Source organism: Papaver somniferum, chromosome 1, assembly GCF_003573695.1.
Source record: "Papaver somniferum cultivar HN1 chromosome 1, ASM357369v1, whole genome shotgun sequence".
Taxonomy (NCBI): Eukaryota; Viridiplantae; Streptophyta; class Magnoliopsida; order Ranunculales; family Papaveraceae; genus Papaver; species Papaver somniferum.
In genome coordinates this window covers 35,826,439-35,841,090 of record NC_039358.1, presented here as the reverse complement: position 1 = coordinate 35,841,090, position 14,652 = coordinate 35,826,439, and positions in this window count along the sequence as shown.

The following is a 14,652-nucleotide window of genomic DNA, read 5'->3' as shown; positions in this document are numbered from 1 at the left end:
CTAACATTGATTGCAAACCCTGATTTGAAAGACTATATAAGAGAGAACTCTAGCAACTGGAAAACCTAATCCCTACACCTCTTGTGTGATACTAGTTGTATAAGATAGAGTCGATTCTCCTATAACCTTAGGTTTCTACCGAGACCCTGTAGGTTAATGACTTGAAGACTTCATTGGGATTGTGAAGCCAAACCGATACTACTTTCTTGTAGTTGTGTGATTTGATCTTGTTGTTTCTATCATATTGAGTACAATCGTAACGATTGGCTTGAGATTGATATCTCCGATAGGAAAGATATAAAAGTAGTCACAAACATCTTCGTCTCATCATTTGTGATTCCACGATATTTTCTTTCGCCGCGTCGATTAAGATTATTGTGAGGTGATTGATAATACTAGGATGTTCTTCGAGAATATAAGTCCGGGTTATCAATTTGTTTTTGTTCACCTTGATTTGTCAAAAGACGGAACAATACTCGTAGGTATTTCTGTGGGAGACAAATTTATCTATTACCGTAGACTTTTCTGCGTGATACAAATTTTTTTATTGAAGTCTTCGACTTTGGGTCGTAGCAACTCTTAGTTGTGGGTGAGATCATCTAAGAAAATCAAGTGCGTAGTATCCTGCTGGGATCAGAGATATAGGAGCATAATTGTACCTTGGATCAGTGTGATATTTATTTGGGTTTAACTACAGTCCATACCGAAGTTAGTTTGTAGTAAGCTAGTGTCTGTAGCGGCTTAATACAGTGTGTGTTCACTCTAGACTAGGTCCCGGGGTTTTTCTGCATTTGCGGTTTCCTCGTTAACAATTCACTCACACCAAAATTTATGGAATAAATAAATTTTGGTGTGAGTGGATTTTGGTGTTAGTGAATTTTTTTAACGAGGAAACCGCAAATGCAGAAAAACCCCGGGACCTAGTCCAGTTTGAACACACACTGTATTAAGCCGCTACAGACACTAGCCTACTCCAAATTAACTTCGGTCTGGACTGTAGTTGAACCCCAATCAATCTCACACTGATCCAAGGTATAGTTATGCTCCTACGTCTCTGATCCCAGCAGGATACTACGCACTTGATTCCCTTAGCTGATCTCACCCACAACTAAGAGTTGCTACGACCCAAAGTCGAAGACTTTAATAAACAAATTTGTATCACACAGAAAAGTCTATGATAATAGAAAAATCTGTCTCCCACGAATATACCTACGAGTTTTGTATGTCTTTTAATAAATCAAGGTGAACATGAACCAATTGGTAACCCGGACTTATATTCCCTAAGAACAACCTAGTATTATCAATCACCTCACAATAATCTTAATCGACGCCGCGAAAAAAGATATTGCGGAATCACAAACGATGAGACGAAGTGTTTGTGATTAGTTTTATATCTTGCTTATCGGAGATATCAATCTCAAGCCAATTATTACAATTGTACTCGTACGATAGAAACAACAAGATCAGATCACACGACTACAAGAAAGTAGTATCGGTCTGGCTTCACAATCCCAAAGAAGTCTTTAAGTCGTTAACCTATTTTAGAAGAAGAAACCAAAGGTTAAAGGAGAATCGACTCTAGCTTAACACAACTAGTATCACACAGAAGGTGTGGGGATTAGGTTTCCTAGTTGTTAGAGTTATCCCTTATATAGTCTTTCAAATCAGGGTTTGCAATCAATGTTATATTGGTAACAAAGTATTCAACATTAGCCGTTAGATGAAAACCTGATTAGATTCAAGCTAATATCTTTCAACCATTAGATCGAAAACTAGCTTGTTACACAGAAATGAAATGCACGTTTCTAGGCTTGTGTAACCGTACCCAAACTTGTACATTTGTTTGTTCAACAATAGTCAATCAAATGGTTAGCCATATGATCACTTTCATATCAACCATATTCTTCTTCACCATAACTAGTTCAAGTGACTCAAATGAACTAGTTAGAGAGTTGTTCAATTGCAAGGAAATCTTATGTATCTACACAAGACACAATCAAAGAAAAAACGATTTGATTCACTCGAATCGGTTCATGAACTATATAGCCACGGTTTGCAATTCGCATTCCTTAGTTTATATAAGAATAAGTTCACTAACATCGTTTTTAGATATAACCTACTCAAGTTCGCAAAATGGGTTCGCGGACTTAAGTTCCCGGACGGAGTTCACAAACTCCAACAGAATTTCTCGGGTCGAGAACTTCCGCCAGTTCGCGGACTTAGCTCACGCCACTATTCCGGTTATCTTGATTAACAAAGTTCGCAAACTTCGGTTCAAGGGATAATGACTTATACATATATGTGTTTCCACAACAATGCTTATAATATAAACTCTCATTTCAACCATTGAAACATTCTTAGAGGACGTTGATATTCTATAGTTGTTAATCACAAACTATTTTTCATCAAAGTAACCAATTTTCAAAGTGATTGTAACTTGTCATGACTTTCGTTACTAGGTAAAGATGAACTTGGCTAAAACGAAAGCTTACCAACACATATTTCGAGAAATAGATAGACGATATAAACTCGGCTCGAAATAGCAAATGTGTATAATCTAAGTCTATATAACAAAACGACTTTTGTCTCAAGATAGGAGATAAATAGACTTTTGAGTGATAGATAAGTTCAAGTCTCCACATACCTTTTAGTCGATGAAGATCCACTGGTTCCTTGAGTAGTCCTTCGTCTTGTATGATGATTGCCATGGAGTTCTTGAGCTCAACTACACTTTCTATCCTAGTCTGAGACCTTAGCTATAGTAGACTAGAAATCAAGACTTATAGTTTTGATCACTAACATTGACAAACATGCTTGAGATAGCAACGCATGCGAGTTCGACCGAGCAATGCTCTAACAGGAAACCACAGTCACTCCTCGCGGGGATTTCACTCAAACACACATCAAATTATTCACTCAGCAAATCAGCAATCATCGTAATATATCATTCATGAGAGAATGTTATTCTAATTCCACTTCCTCGGGTATTGCATACCATAATAACAATATCCGTGAAAACCACCACCGGATGAATCTACAAAAGTGAAACTAGAACAACTAAAAATATGTCACTCAGACCTCGCCAAACTCATTGGAGAAAGCGAAAGCAGAATAACTCCAGACTCGAATGATAACGCCATACACACTGAGTGCCCATACAAACCATGATTCAAGAACTACCATCATAAGTTCCGAATATTTTGCAATCAAGCATAATATGCAAACGAATGGATTCTCACAAGAAATTGTAAAATGTAATATTCCCCTATATAACGATATTGCCTCATCTGGGCTATAAGAAACATAAAAATAGATATAACATTTGGAGAATCCAAACAATGCATATCACACAACATACCCAAATCATTTACACACAAATAGGCTCATAAGAAGTAATGACACATCATGCTCGCATATGAAGAGGAACTTAATGATTACAAGAAGGTTACAGAGTTCCCACCTGATTTGATAACAATCCTCTCCTATATTGAAATCCACAATCCACTGGTTCTTCATTTGAATCGATCGTTGTTAATAAAGAGTAATTGTTATCACACAAACACTCTAAGAAATTATCCAAAAGGCTCATAAAAATATCATACAAGTCTCTAGTTATAAGCTAAGTGAAATAAGTAATGGTTCTAGTTCTATTAATAGTTCTATAACCTAGTACTAAGTAATTTTGGGATAAAACAATATCTACTTATCCAAATGGGGTTAAATTGGGTGTCATCAGAAAGCCCTCGAAAATCCCTACAACTTTGCAAAAGGAACCGAAAGCTAATTCGGATCATAAGTGGTCCAAAAACTCTAATTAAGATTTCTGGCCCTAACCCAAGCCACTGGGCCTGATAATCCGGACCGGCCCGCTACCCACTTATTGACACATCGATCGACTCACGACCCGACCCGTTTACCCGCTCCAGGACCCGAGCTGGTATGACTCGTATCAACTCAGCTGAGTCAGAAGCTAACTCGGCTGACTCACTCATCTTCTTCTCCAAAATCCTAACTAATTCTTCTAAGTGTTGGAACTCTAACAGTCTAAGGAGTCAACTTCTAAGGTCTCTATATTATAGCCTATAAATCCAAACTAAACATATTATGGATCATTAAAAACACGGGATCACCCTCTACAATTCTTGCGTATCTGAATATTTTTCAGATCTCACTCTAAGCTATCTAATATTACTCATACTTATTGATACTCGTGACTGATTACACACGGTATTCTCTGTGTCGACTAGTTTTCTGGCATCTATATCTCACTCGTTACTCAATCGATTGTAACAAGCTTTACATGTACATAATCTACATCCGGCGTACTACAAATATGGTTTATAGAGATACATCTAAATCTCACTTGAAGGTATCTAATAAAGCCTCTACATACAGGTCAGTTAACAAAATACCATGCACATGAATCATGATTTTCATGCAAGAAGAACTTCATTGTTTCTGCTCTAAACTTCTATCTAACAAGTACCCAAATCATAAATAATACATAATAATTGATTAGAAGGATTACCTAGATTGGTTTACTAAGTTTCCATCACTAACTTCATCTTGATCACCATAATAGTTTTCTCCTCCATTAACAAAGTCACCACCACCATCGACATTCTTTATTCTCTATATCAACTGCAGTTGTGAGAAATCCCACAACTAACACCCCTTAATAATTTGTAGAAATCTAAATATATTGGACATGAAAATGATGATTAAAGTGCTAAAAATGTAAAATGGACACAAGGATTTTTTACATGGTTCGATCACCGTGATCTACATCCATGGTTCTTCACTATGATTCACTAGTACAAAAATGCCCTTTCGTCACGCTAATTTACTGTGACCAAATATTTATGGTCATGGTGACTCATTTTTTAAAACCGTGACGAAAGCCTGCGAGGCCAAAAGTCTAACGTTTGGTCACGGTTTAGTTCGAGACTGTTTCTTGAAATTACCGTGACCACATCTCCAACAGCCACGGGTTGTTATTATTCACCGTGACAAGTTTTCTCTTTAGTCACGGGATGCTGGAATACATCGTGACCAAACCTCATCATTGGACACGAATTCTATTGTTACCGTGAGTAATTTGTGAATTGTTAAACACATATATTAATATACAAGATATACTTGGATGTATAGGCACATCTATGTGTCTTACAAAGAAGAAAATGGAGGCACAGTAATTTTGATTGAAATTAATGTCATTGGATCTGATAATATCTTGCAAAATCAACATGGTTTACATTTTATCATGATCATGATATATGGATTCTACTAGAGTTAATAACAAAGACATCAATATAACCCGTAAGTGTCAAAACATGTTAATGAATTCGGATCGAACAGAAGAAAGGGCGATCTCCAACAAAGCTTCCAAAGGACAGCTGAATTTCCATTGCATGCCTACTCCAATGTTCATTCACACTACAAGAGCTCCTCCAAACTATCTCTAGCATGTCGCTTGGCCATGCAAAAGAGAAATTAAAACGAAGTGTATTACTCAGAATTCTACTTTCTGGATCCACCAGTTTCATGGGTGCCTTTAGTGTTGTCTGTAGTGCACCAATGATATTTCCTAAATCCAAAACGTATGAAATTGAAACTGCTAACTAGCTAGTGTACCATGAAAAAGTATCAGCCGATGACCGAAGAAAATCAACTTCTGTCCTAGTTTCCATTTTGCTGCTTGTCAACGTACGCTTGCAACTGTCCCACTTGCTGCCAATATAAGACCTACAGTTGCACAAATTTTACTGTTAAGAGAGATTTAAAATATAAAAAATGAACTTGCAGTTCTAAACGGTTTCACCGGGATTAGCCGGAGTGAAAGAATCGTTATCCATACTGGAAAAATTTCTTGCTTCAGCAAAAGGTACCTAGGAGGCCGTACATGAAATGGAAATGCATTCCCACATAAAAAAGGGTGACTTGGAAGCTCTACAATCTGCAAAAGAACCGATACATTTTTTTCCAGATATTATAACATCATAAAACTAAAACGAACTAAAGTGGATGGTCCTTATTGACCAAATTATGTACCTCCATTTTTTCCCCACTTTCATCCCAATCGAAAAATCTCAGGTCAGCTGCCTCAAACTGGTCAGTTTACTTTGGATTTACATATACAAGTCAAAATAATGTAAACGAGCATTGGAAAAGGAAATTTAGCGCCAAAAAATATAGTGCAATCAGTTAATTTTTGTATGGTAAATGAGCACTGGAAAAGGAAATTTAGCGCTCCATATAATCTAGTGTAATGAAAGACAATTTGGCTGCAATGGGTAGATTTCCACCAAATTTAACGCTACAACAGTTTTACAGGCTGACCTCATACCGATGACAATTGCGCTGATCCACGTGAGAGTAATTATCTATATAAATTGAACAAATATATATAACACTCATTCAGAAAAAAAGATAGGCAATGTAAACAACTAACTAAAGTAATTAAAGGTATTTGTTGACCGAGAGTTAACAGATGTATCATATATCTTTTAGGTGATACAATTAGTTGTCTGAAATAATGTTCTTCGTGATCCTCGCCTCATTGTACTTCCCATGTGTTCGTGAGCCCTGCAATCATAGAAGTATCCCTTATGCGGTTTTTGTTCGATATATAAATTCCCACAAAACTTATCTTAGAACATAAAACATACGTATGGCATAAAATTTATAAGAGGTTTAGGTGTATCAGGGTCGAATTCTGCACTGTTAGCTCTTTCAAGAAGCATAACCTAATCAAAATCATAACCACCAAAGGTAGGTAAATAAATAATTGATGTCAGGAAGACTAACTAGAATGGGGAAAATGAAAAGAGTTGTTAAGAAGATACAAGACCACATACAGATATATAGCATAACCGATCACATTGATCTACATTCCCAAGCATATACAAGACAGGGGATGTGATTCTCGCTGGCATAATTTGCAACCAATATCATTCCTGACCACGATTTCCGAATCCCCCAAGAACCAAAACACATGCTGCATTCTGCAAACAACGTCTTACAGTAAAATATTAATGCGTCAATTGGCCAGACTCCATGATCCGAGTCTCAACACACAAAACAACACCGAAAGCCAATTCATCCTTAAAATAGGTATCAACGTAAAATATGATGCCAGGAAAGAAACAATTTCACATAAAGATAGAACGGATGGATCTCTCACACTCTAGCAATGCTTATCTTTAGGGTACCTACATTTAAAATTATAATTCAATCAAAATTGGAGAAATAATTCACTATGATTTCAAATAAGAAAACTCTCCCTGATTTCATACTTGAGCAAAATGTTATATCTATTGACCAAACAATTGACAACGATTTCAAACTCTTACCGGAAAAAAGAAAACAGATAATCAGCTTGGTCTTAATCGAACCCAGTAAAATTGTTTGCCCTAAAAAGATAATTTACAAGAAAAATATAGTTTTCACAGGGATAATCTAATTGCACAATAATAAAAAATTCCAAGATTGCACAATAATAAAAAATCTCAAGAATGTTGGTGTAGATCCAATTAAACACCAAGAAATAAATACTAGCAGTGTTACCTTGACCACCAAAAGAGAAAGCTCAATGTTTACTGGCTTTCCACCAATTTTAACCATAAAAAACTTCAAACTATGTGATTGAGATCAAGAGATAGGCAAAAAAACATCGATCGACTGATTGGAACTTCCGATTCATACTCCATAAAACTGCCAAGCCACTTGCACTTAATCGAACACCAGTGTCACCATCAAATAGCAAAACACGTTGAGAGAAAAACTGAGAAACAAAAACATTGACTGACTGATTGGAAATTCAGATTCAAACTCCATAGGTAGAAGAAATTAGATCAAGCAGTGAATACAGATAAAATATGGTTTTTATTTGGGACTGAACGACGGACATAAGAAGTTGAGAGGAATGATTACCTTGAAACCTAAGAAGATGGGCGGAGTTTTCATAGATCGTGGGAGACTGGAAGTGCAGGTGGTGGGTTAAAAAATCAAAGCAGTTGTACTTATACCCTTGATCGGATTTAAGAAAGGAGGATTGATGAAAATTAGACACGCATTCAATATACCCGTATCCAAAGAGATATACAATGGACTCGGAAACATATTTAACTGGTACAATCAATGTATTAGTCACGGTTATAGATACAATCGAGACAAAGCCAACCGTGACTGAAGGCCATAGTTGTACTAGTGATTGTTGTAATTACATGAATATTACATTTAGAATCTTCATTAATGGGTTTTGGGTAAAGCTCTAGATCTAGTTTTTGGGGAAGAAGATGATAAAGAAGATAAAGTCTCTCTCTACAAAATGTGTCCTCTCCTTTCTCTCTCATTCCTTTTACTTTATATAGGTGTTTACATAGTGGAGGACAACTAATGAACCCCTATTTTCGGATCTGACGTGTGATGTTCTCCCACGGTCATATTGGATATTCACGCACGTGCTCCTTAACTTTGCACAAATTCCACACTTTACTCATGACTTTTTGATTCATCAGTTCCGTCATCTGAGATATGCTAGGTGCGTGCGAGCTCGCCCCTTTATAATATGATCACTTCGCATAATAGCTACTTGTGCGGTATTTTACCCCTACATTTTCCCTCTTTTTTCTCGAATATTGCTTGGAGAGCGATCTTTGAGAAAAAATCCGTTTTTTTGTAGTTGTTGGAGCGAGATGCGTGATGTTGGTGTAGCCTTTGATCTTTGTTGTTGAAGGAACGAGCGAAAGAATACTAAACTTGAAAAGTACATACTTTCCTCTATTCTTTTGTGAAGTTCCGAAACTTTGATGTTGTTGATCACAATCTCTTGATGGGAAGATTCATTGTTTTTTTATTTTTCCTTTGCGTACTTGGTGTTGGAGTAATTGAGATGGTATTGAACTTTCGTGAGAATCATGGTTGTTGAGGTTGAGGGTTGGTTGTTGATGTTGAACGACTTGAAGCTTTAATGGGTTTGGTGCTTCGGAGATTTTGTTGAGATTGAGTGTTTTTGGTTTTGTAAAGACGATGTTTCGATGATTGTTGATGTTGGAGGTGTAATGAACTATTGTGTGTGGTTTCTTTGAGATAGATTCTATTTCACGTGCTCCATTGTTGTTGAGAATTCTTGATGATATTCATGAGTGAGCGTCTTCTTTGGAGATGATTCTGACCGAGAAAGTAAAGAACATCAAATGTTTTCTTGGTAGTCCATAATCGCCTTTGTTCTTTAGTTACGAGGGAAGAATTGTTAATGGAGATTGAAATGTTTTGATTAGTGATTTTTATTGCAATACTTCTCTCTTTGAATTGTTGATATCTCCTTTCATTCTTGTCTTGCCTCTGCCTCATCTTTTCTTCTCATGCAGTGGTAGAATGGTTTCAAGTTGTTGATGCGAAATAAGTGAGCGAAATAATGGCATACTCCTTTGGTGATGTCGCTCAGTTAATCTTGCCTCTTCTTCCTGCATAGTATTGATTCCTTTGTGATTTATCATTGATAAGTTCAAAATTCATATGATTTTAGTGTCCATTTCATACTTGTTTTAGCTATTATTCTTGCATGTATTCGTATTATTACTTTGGTTTTCTCTTATTTGTCTCACTTAGGTGAATCATCCAAAAATGATCTACAAAGTTCTTAAAAGAACAAAGAAGAGAAGTATCCCAAGTATCCAAGAGCCCAAGTCCAAGAGAAGTGGAAGAAGTGCGACGAAAAGGAGCAAAACGCTCATAATCAAGACACAGGACAAATACCGATCTTAACTCATTCAAATTAATGATTTCTCATCATCATATTGAAGATAATTGAAAGATAAAAAGAATTCAAAAAGAATGAGGTCATTCCGAGTTCGGATGAAGAAGTTGTGGCCAAAACAGTTTTTATGAAATACCGAACACAGTGAAGTCCACGAACTGGGTTTGCAAACCGAGTTCGCAGACTTATTTCCGAAAATATTTGCTGGAATTTGAAGATTGCGTACTGGGTATGCGAACTTATCAAATGGAAAACATGTATTCACACCTTTGAAGGCCTAAGGGCACGTTTGGAGTCGTTATGTCACATTTTTGGGTCGGGTTCTTGAACCTAACAAAATACTTGGAGACTAGGCAATGAAAACCTATAAAAAGGTACTAGGTTATGTAAAAAGAGAATCGAATCTCATATCAAAAGTTTTACATCAAAAATCTATGGTTTACCCCTTTAGGGGGGAACCACCATTCTTCATCTTCTTTGTAATATGAGTAGCTAAATCCTTTGTTGATTAAGAATGAGTTCAATGTTCTAAGCGTGAAGCTTTATTAATAATACAAATCTATTGAGAGTTTTTATTATCATCGTTTGTCTTTTCCATCTCTAGGGTTTATGAGTGATTCTTATATTGGTTTTGGAGGCCTACTAGATCAGTATATTGATTGTTCTATTGCTAGTGGAAGTTATGGGATAAGTAATCGTCGATTAACTCTCTACACAAGTAGAAATCGCGAGACCTTACAGAGGGATTCTTTGTAGCAATCGTGTGTGAAGATAACACCAGCAAGTACACCTTGAGATAAGAGTTTAAATACTGAGATCAACCTAATTCACAAAGCTTAAAGCGTTTGATTGGATTACACCTTGAGTGAGCTACTACTTGGTGGTTCAGTTGAATAGAATCTGATATTGGAGAGCTTCCGTATTCGTGGTAAAAATGAGTTTTGGGGATAACACTGAGCTAGCTGTTATTCCACGGATGGTGATGAATGGTTCTTATGAACAATTGATAAGTATATTAATCCAGTTATCGCTTGGTAACGGCGAAGGATTCCTTGATCATCTTTCTTTTATTATTATCTTTTTATTAATCTTAAAACAAATCTCCCCTTTGTTATTTACTTTATCTTGTTGATCAAATAACTTATCAATTACACAGCTATCTGTGGGAACGATCTCTTACTACCGCTATATTACCAGTTAATTAGTGGGAAATATATTTAATAATTTGTTGAGCCTACGACAACCCATACAAATTTTGGCGTCGATGCTTGGAAGCAGTTGCTAATTGATTTGTTATTTGTTTAACTTATTTTTATTTTTTTTAGGTTTTTATTTTGATATTGTCTTTTGTTCTTGTGAGTCGTCATGTTTCCTTATGGAAATAACATGTACGGAGCACAAAATTACAAATACAACAGTAATAATCGATATGGTTTTCAATCTCATTCATATGAAAACTACCAACCATCCTATGGGTATAATCATAACAAATCTTTTGGATGTGATCAATATCCTACGAAACCTTATGGTTATTCTCATGCATATCAACAACCTTATGACGGGTATGTAAGTGAAAAACCACAAGGATGGGGGGATAGTTATGCTTCTAATCCTGATTCTTCTAGTCTTACAGATCTAATGCACCGATTTATGGATAATATATATAGGGAAAATCAAAATTTGGACCATTCCATTCAAATGATGGATGAACGCGACCAGACTATGGAAAGTTATGCTCCTAAAGATAGTTCTTCTACTCTCGAAGATCTAATGAACCAATTTATGAATAGTTTGGATCGGGAAAACCAACAGCTAGATGAACACAACAAAAAGACTGAAGATACACTTCAAGAACTTCAAGAGGTTATTGACAACCTAAGAAGAGAAATGGATCAAATCAATAAGGTAACAACTAAGGAAGAAGTTTGGCCTCAAAGAAAAATCAATTCTGACGTTCCCACGATCACTAATGGATATACGATTCATGAGTATCTTGAAGATGAGCAACCTTTGGAAAGTCCTTGCAATAATGGTAATGTTATTCCAACTCTGGATCATTATAATGATCACTCGCCTATTCAAAAGGAGGAGAATGGATATGACATAACCGTTGTTATAAATGGTGTAACGTACTCAAACAATGATTTTAGGATTTTCACCAATGAACTAGACTTTCTAGGAGATGATTCTGATTCCGATGACGAGGTTGTTGAAGAAATAGAGATTGAGAATGAAACCAAATTGGTTGAAGTTGTGGAAGACCCAATTGAGCTAGACAAGGATTATAATGATGCTGACATTTTGATTAAAGCAGAAACTGACAAAGAATGGCTAAATAGTTTGATAGAGGACCACGATACTAATGAGGTAAATAATTCATTGCAATTCTTTAAGAATGATGAGGATCCTGTAATACAAGAGATTGTGGAAGGTTTGTCTAATCCTTTGCATATTTCTAAATCTTTTGATCGACATCACTTAGGATTGGAGTTGTGTGCTTCTAAAGTTTTAACGGATTATTTTGCTTCTAAGTATCCACCACTTGATGTGTTTGATTCGAGTATTGTGCAGGTTCACCAAGCTGAGGAATCTTTTGAAGTTCCCGAATTCGATGTTCTCTATCCACTTTCGAGTGTAGAAAGGACTAAGTGTGGGAAAACTTCAATAAAGTGATAGCTTCAATATTTATATTTTGTGCTAATGTTATTTTGAAGTTATTAATGGAATTGCAGATTGTTATTTGGAAGGATTATCAAACTTTCAGATTATTGGTGTACGAACGATAATAATAACGTCGGGCTGACGACGTTAAACCAAGCACTGCGTGAGAGGAAACCCATCGGTTTTGTATCTTTATCCCTTTTGTTTTTAATTTTCTTAGTTTTTCATATCTTATCTTGCATTCCCATCTTAGATTTTACAAAGTCCAATATCTATAATGAAAGTTTTGACAAATTCTCGTCAGAAAATTCTGACTGCGCACTTGTCACAAAAATAGCTCTCGAGACTTCATACGAAGTATGATTTGAGTGGTTGACCCCAAATTTTAAATAGGATAGACATAACTTTATTTTCCAAAAAGAAAATCTGAATTTGGAGTCTGTTAAGTTGGAGCGATATTCCTGGACATTTGAGTTTTGAAATTTTTCCAGAACTTTTTCAGACTGCATGTCAGTCAGTCCGGAGGCCATAAAAGTCATCCCATTTATCGAAACATTGTGAAATTTTGAAACCCTATATAAAAGATGTAGGCGAACAACTTTCGTTTAGGATGTTTTTCCTAGTTCCCTACCCATTTGTACAGTTTTTGAGGTTTTCAGGGTTGTTATGTCAGAAATCAGAATTTTCGGTTTTGAACATTGAGGACAATGTTGACTTTAAGTGTAGGGGAGTAGTTAAGCATGTTTGGTTTGCATATAAAATAAATAAATAATACTCTTTGATTTCTTGCATTGTTGAGACTTCATCTTTTGGAGTTAATTATGAGCTATTTAGGATGACACTTTAAACCTTTTTAGGTTGAAACAGTTCTTACAGCTATAGATTAAGTTTCATTTATTTCAATCCTTAAATATATATACGTTCATAATTGAATGTGAAACTAATCTATGTAGTCATTTGAAAGAGTCATCCTCGCAATTAATCATTACTGAATCACTTTCTTTTTATTTTTGCAGTTTTATGTTTCTCTAAAGTGATTTGGTGGGATCCAGATACTTCCGTGGATGTTGTAGCAAGGTAATCATTAGTTGAGTATTGAAAGCCCCGTAGACAATTGTCTAACACTCATAAAGAGTGAGGCGGAAAAAAAATACAAAAAAGAAAAAAAAATAAAAAAAAAATAAGGCTCCTCTTCATTTATCGACACTAATAAATGATAGGTCCGGAATTGCGGATTAATCATAGTCGACGAAAACAAAAACCATATCATCATTATATAGCAAGTCAAAGAGACTATTGATGAGGTTCTTGACACTTTGATAGCAGTATGTGTGAAACGTTGTCCCTGTCTCCGTCTCCTAAGCAAGCGTGGAGTGCAGGATCCAAGGCAACTATCACATACTTGCTGAAAAGGAACATGTGCTTAGAGTATCTAATCATGTGGTCGAGTTAAATGGGTGCTTCTCTCAACTATTGTGCTTTAAATAATAATCCTTTGACGACATTCATATAAGTATTGTGGGTAACATCTTTCACTTAAGTCAACATTTGCACACTTCACTTTTATATTTCCATTTTCTTATCTATCCATGTGATTTATGTATGCGAGTGTTGTGACAAACGTTGCAACAAGTACAATGACTATCTTAGTAAAGTTTGCAATCAGGTTGAATGACATACGTAAGTAATTGCTTATGTATGTGGATTGGAATGTATGTGGGATGTTTGTGGCTAAAGAACTTATGCAAGCAAATTATTTGGCTTTCTACTTTGTGTCTATCCTTAGTGGTTCTTCCAAGGCGAGAGATTGGAGTAGTTTTTGTGGGTATACCCCTTCTAAACCCTCACGAGACTATAACTCGTCCACTAGGGACACCTAGGGGTTTAAATCTTGTTATTCATGCTAAGAGTAACTGTATCCTAACGACATGGAGTTGTTGTATTTAGGATTAGTTTTATTTAGTTTGCTTGAGGACTAGCAAAAGCTAAGTGGGGGGTAATTTGATAAGTGCATAATCCATATGATTTTAGTGTCCATTCCATACTTGTTTTAGCTATTATTCTTGCATGGATTCGTATTATTACTTTGGTTTTCTCTTATTTGTCTCAATTAGGTGAATCATCCAAAAACGATCTAAAAAGTGCTGAAAAAATCTAAGAAGACAAGTATCCCAAGTATCCAAGCGCCCAAGTCCAAGAGAAGTGGAAGAAGTGCGACGAAAAGGAGCAAA